General features: G+C 33.8%; 1 pseudogene; it reads right to left on the bottom strand.

Moving 5' to 3' along the window:
* Window positions 1-2722: 2722 nt before the first annotated feature.
* LOC112037134 (14-3-3-like protein D) lies at window positions 2723-5913 on the bottom strand (annotated as a pseudogene).
* Between the last annotated feature and the right edge of the window lie 670 nt (window positions 5914-6583).

Below are 6583 nucleotides of genomic sequence, written 5' to 3'. Positions count from 1 at the left end.
CCCTATGATGAAAATCTTAACCAAGAGTACAAAACTCTTCAAAACATAGTCTAAGGATCAAAAATAATGAAAAGAGTTCATAATTACCTTAGAGATATTAATGGAATGAAAAACCACTCAAATTGATTGGGTTTTGATGAAAAAATAGTGAAAAGGGGGTTTAATAGAGGATGGGAGAGGTTTAAAATAGGTTTCCCACGAAAAGCCCTTTAAAAAGCTATTTTTGGGCGTTTCGCGATTGGGCAAGTCGCCAAGTTCAGTCGCGAAAATTTTGAGAGTCATGAGTGAGTCACCAAAGCTTCTGGATGAAACTCGCGACTAGGGTTGGCGATTGGCAAGTCGCGAGTGAGTCGCGAGTGAGTCGCGAAAAATTCTGACACCTATTTTTCAACACAAAACATGTTTAAACACTGAAAAACAATGTAAGTACTAAACATGAACACAAAGAGCGATAAAAAAACACTTCCAAATACATATAAAATGACAAAAAATCTTTTTGGATTGATCCATATATAGTTGAGCACACACACATTACATTTAAACAAGTACAATCGAACAAATGAATAAGGTATTCATTGAGCATTAGACATGTGTATTGTATGTGTGTATCAAGTGTGGAGTAGTCCTTAGTCTAGAGTGAAACTTTAATGATTAATTCAATCAAGTCATACACAATTAGTACTAAGACAAGTGGTTTATCTTAATTATAGAAATGAACATATATAACCTCCCACAAGAAAATGATTACATATCTTTGAAGCTTTTCATTTGGCTTCTTTACAAATCATAACATTTGATCATTTTGAATCAATATATCTTATTTTGAGATCGATGTTTAAAATTTTTGATATCTCAATTTGATGAACAAGCCTTTGGCTTTTTGGGTATCATACATATTCATAAAAGTCGCTTTCCCTTTTTTTTTAGTCAAATACTAGTATGTGCGACGGTTTTTGTAGCTCATTAACTCTTTTTATTTTAAGATTTACATTTGTTGAGCTCTTTAAGAAATAAAAATAAAAGAGTGGGAAGATATATAGGTACAAGTCTATGCATGTATCAAAACCAACATGACTATTGACAAATCATTCATGACAAGCTTGAAAATCGATTTACAATAATCACACGTAGATGTCAAGATTTTTTCCACGAATATATAAGTGCATAAAGAATAAGCTAAGCTCGTAAATGCATAAAGCCATTTGTACGAAAGTATAAGGCAAAACTCATATGTTATATGTATTCAAACATATACGATCAAACTTTTTGAATTTTTTACTTTTTATGTGGTTTTGGATTTTTACTCACACAAAACAAAGACATAAAAGTAAGATCAAAAACAAAAACAAACAAAAAAAAAATACATGACAATGAAGCATCTAATGCATGAAGGGTTCTACAAAGATTGAAAGAGTTAGATCAAGGACCAAAAGAGCAAAAGCTCAACCATAGGAACCCTTCCTCATTCAAACGGAATGATTGTTTGGAATAAGTGTCTCAAGAGAAGTGAGACGAGGGTTGGAAGAATGAGAATTGGAGATGCACATAGTTAAGGAGTTAAGAGCATTAAACATTTTCTTTAACAACATGCTATTATCACTCAAACTCGGTTTACCCTTTTTATCACAACTTTTAAGAAGCTCAAGTTTCTCTTTTCTTTTGATTCTTTTAAAAGCATGAAACTTAGAGCATTGAGGTCTTAGATGACCAAAGGCACCACAATGGTGACAAACAATGCGTTTAGGTCTACTAAGCTTTTTGGGAAGGGATCTAGCAACATGGTTTTGTTCTCTCTTCAGCTTATGACATTGAGGTCTTATATGACCAATCACACCACAATGGTGGCAAGTTAGAACAAACTTAGATCCATCCGAAGTGTTGAGACCTAAATAAAGGCTTTGACTTAACAACCTTTCTCTCCACCTTTTGATTTCTTTTATGTGGAGGAATGTATACCGATTTGTCATTTAAGGTAGAACACACAATAGGTACAAAATCGGGTACCACAACATAATTGCAACAAATATTTTCATCCTTTTTAACAATAGATTCAGCAATCAAACATTTGGCATGCATCTTAAGAGATTCATTTTCACATTTTAGCTCATCAACAAGTTTATTAGACAAAACAAGTTTAGCCTCCAAGTCCATATTCAAACATTCAACTCTTTTAGCTTTTGAAGAGAAATTTCAGCAAGTTTCTTATATTTTTCAACCAATTTGTTAGATTCTTTGAGCTTAGCAATCAAATCATCATTTTCACAAAATAACTTGCTCAAATTCTTTTGAAACTTCTTAGCATTTTTCTTCAAGGGTTTGATGTTAGGAATATCAACAACATCTAAAGGTTCATGTAACATAGCATCATGGTCACGATGATTATCACTCATAGAGGCATTTTTACAAACATGTGGCATGTTACATTCATCACCAACCAAATCATACAAAGAGGCATACAAAGCACAATCCATGGCAAATAACACAAGGGGTCAAGGATCACACTTAGGTATTTAAACCACAACAAGTGTACTCGCTCTGATACCAATTGAATGTTCAAATAGTGTTGAAAACACTATGAACGTTTAAACCTTAATTACAAATTATCAATTCAAACTTATTATCAAACAATTAATGTGTGGAACATGAACATAAGCCAAACAAAGATTTGATAAACAAATTTAGCCAATTATAATCACATCCACAACAGAAAATAAAAGGCAAATATAAAGGGAAGAGAGATGCAAACACAAGGACAACACGCGATGTGTTATCGAAGAGGAAACCGAAGCCCTCGGCGTAAAACCTCTCCGCCGCCCTCCAAGCGGTCAATAATCCACTAGAAAATGTAGATGGGATACATGAACAGTAATAGACCCTCCAAGCATAATCTACCGAAATATCTAAGCCCTCCAAGCTTCCTGCTCCAACGAGGCTGCACCGAACCTTTTTCTTTTCTAACTTACCGGATTCCGCTATAAATCATAGCATCAACCAATAGTCATTGGTCCCTTCCCAACTGCTTCCCTTAGCACTAAAAGAACCTTCTCACAGACGTGAATATAGTGAGAGAGGGATTTGGTCAAGAACCTCTCAAGGATGTATCAATGGAGAGGAAGAGAGTAGAGGAATTTGAAGAGTCTCTTAGGTGAAGATTGTGGATGAGGCAATCTTGTTTTCTCTAGGGTTTATCTCTCAAAATTCTCTCTGGAAGCTCTCTACATTTTGTGGGAATGAGGGGTATTTATACTAGGATGAGAATGGAATGTGAAACGTCAGTTTTTGCCAAACAGGGCAAGTTGGCGACTTGGCCTCGTGACTTGGTTGAGTCACGAGTTCAAGCCGCGAGCTAATGGCCTGGCCAGCCTAGGACTTTTGTTCTGTAGTGCGACAGCTAGCGTGACTCTTCAGCTTCTGGCATGCTTGGCACGTGTACAACTTCTGGCGACTTGCAAACCGCGAGCCACCCGCGAGATCCAGTTGCGAGTCCCTATTTCTTTGCACAATTTTGAGCATTTCTTCACACTCTCTCACATACTACCCTTACAAGATTCCCACCTAAATACAGGGTTAGTAAATGCTAAAATACAAGCAAATTTGACATGGAATAAAGCCAACAAGATGGTTGGTTAAATTCAACCTTACAAATTATATGACTATCCTCGTATAACAATTACAATTCAAATCGAAGTCCACAAGTTGTGGTTGTCCCTAAGAAGCCCCAAAAGTAAGGTGCTTTCTTTGTGAGACTCACTACTGAGGTTGTCAAGCTCTGGAAGAGCTTCATCAAAAACTTCATTTGCAAGGTAGCAGGCCCTGAAAAAAAGAGAGCAGCAGGAAAGCAATTTTGACATCAAACTGATATCTAAAAATCATATTTCTACAGATTTAGGGCAAAACTAGCAGTAATATTTACAAACCTTTCAACTGAATTCATGATCTCATGATAGAAAATTGAAAAGTTCAAAGCCAAACCCAATCAAATGGGATTTGTAGGGGCCAAATCATCCTCAGCAAAAGTGGAAGCAGTCTACAAAGAGATCAAATCAATATCAAAATAGGGAAATAAGTTTTCGTGAACATTCTATCTAAAAAAAAAAGGTTATGACTTGATGAAACCCTACAGTATTTTATATAAAGCAAGAAAAAATAAAGGTGCATCTATTGATATAGAAATGTAAATATTTACAGTAATAAAATGATATAATTTGTATGTACGCACCTCATAAGCTTTCATTGACTTATCAGCAACCTCTTTTTTCTCATGACCAGTCTTGAACTCTGTAAGATATCGATAATAATCTCCTTTCCTGCAACCAACAAGATTTTAATAATCTACAAAACTTTGAATCTAAATAGACCAAGAAAAATAATCATATATTCTTTGAAAACTAGGTCTCACATCTTGTAGTAAAATACCGTTGATTCAACTTCAGAAGCTAAAGGAAGGAGATGCTTATCAATCACTGTCATTATATCATTACAAATGGCTGACATCTCTAATTCAATCTTTTGTGTGTACTACTTAACATGTTTCACATGGTATTCATTTCCTTTTGCTTCTTCCTTCTACTCTATTGAGGATAGCATCCTCAATGATGCTCTCCTAGCATTAAGCACATTCTTATGCAACTTTCTTCATTGCATCAATCACCTCTGTTAAAATATAAGCAAAGAAGCACAGAAAAGAATCAAATTTTCCAACCTTGATAATTAAGTAAACAACCCCTAAAGTCCTGCTAGTCACTAAGAAAGTCCCTCAGCATATTTGTATGCTTGGAGCAGGGTATGAAACCATTTGAGGTAAACGAAGCCAGAAAATTGACAATTCTTAGAACAATTTCCAGCGACTAGTTTGCATACAAACAAAATGATCCCAATAAATAATAAATTTCAAGCATAGAGAAATTATTATTCCCTTGAGCTTTATCAAGAAAAGTGATATAAATCATCCTATTTTTTCCTTGAACTTTATTAAGAAACATGATATAAACTATTAAGGAGGAAAAAAAAAAAAAAAAAAAAAACCCAGCCCCTAAGAAGAAAAAAACTTTTACAAAGTTCAGTTCTTTATTTTTATTTTAATTAAGTAATTTCAAACTTCCAATTGAAACGCACAGATAGACATATACACGGAGTGATGCTCTGACTAATCAGCGTAGAATCTCTATACACACATATATAACAATTAATAAATATTAAACAAACATACACATATAAACATATGTAAATAGACGATTGAATTAGAGAAAACCCTAATGTCCTACCCACTAAGTATATACGTCAAATTTTCTCAGAAGAATTTCTAGCGAGTAGTTTGCATACAAACAAAAATCGCCGAAGAAATATTAAATTTCATGCATAAAAACAACGATTTGCCTTGAGCTGAATTAAGAAACAATCTTATTAAACAAGCAGAGCTAGCCATTACTAAAACCCTGAAAATACTGAAATCCCCGTTAAACATTACAAAACCCAATTAATACAAAAGTAACAAAACACTAGTAGTGTTTTTTTTTTTGGCTGGGTAAATACAAAGTTCAAATGAATTATTCATCAAACTAATTTCAGCAACATATAATTTTTTTTTTCAAAATAAAATATACTTAGAGACTATAGTGATGCATATACGCTCTGATTAATCTCAAGTTTCACTGATTACTTTGACAAGGATAGTGTAGAAAATCACACATATATCCATACATAAATAAATAAACAAACACACACACACACACACACATATATATATGAAAATACATAATTGAAATAGAGAAAACCCTAACCATCGTAGCACTCGGTTTGCTTTGCGAGCTTGGCAGTGTAGACTAAGTTGCAGCAGGAAGCCATGGCTGATCTTTCATTGAAGTCTCAAGGTATTTTCGTCGTGAATTTTCTCTACTCTCTGTACTTCATTTGTTGTAGTAGATAAAGAGAGTGTGATCGAAGTCTTTGATTTGTCATATATATATATTGGAAGTTTCGTAATTGAAGCGGACTAGAATGTAGTTTTTAAAGTCAATTTGGAGTGGTTTTGCAGGCAATCATTGAGTCATATTGTACTTTTATTAATGTAAGGTGTCCTGGACCAAAATTCCTAAGTGGTTGCAGCCAATTGGAATGTGCCGTGTAATTAAATGGATTGGACTTTTGAATTAGAGGAGAGACTTGTTGCTACGTACCACGTAACTATATATGCCGATTTGCGTAATTACGTTGACATGACACCTATATATGCCGATTTGCGTAATTACGTTGACATGACACCTATATATGCCGATTTGCGTAACTACTATATTGAAGAAATTTAAAATTCTATCTCAAACAAAAATTCTATTACAAAAAATTTCAAAAAAATTAAATAAAATAAATTTTAATATTCATCATCAAAATCATATTTTTAAAGTGCCATCACGATGATATTTGACCATTAGTTGATTTTCTAATATTTTGACACATATATTTTGGTAGTCACATAATTTTACACCATTTTTTTATTAATTTATTTATTATGTCAAAATGAGAGCGCTACAAAAAAAGCTGCCTATAGCATTGTTTCTTTTAGTGGCGTTTGCAAAAAATGCTGCTA

This window comes from Quercus suber, unplaced genomic scaffold (assembly GCF_002906115.3).
Source record: "Quercus suber isolate HL8 unplaced genomic scaffold, Cork oak 2.0 scaffold_14, whole genome shotgun sequence".
In the NCBI taxonomy this organism is placed as follows: domain Eukaryota; kingdom Viridiplantae; phylum Streptophyta; class Magnoliopsida; order Fagales; family Fagaceae; genus Quercus; species Quercus suber.
This window is presented reverse-complemented; position numbering and strand designations above follow the sequence as displayed.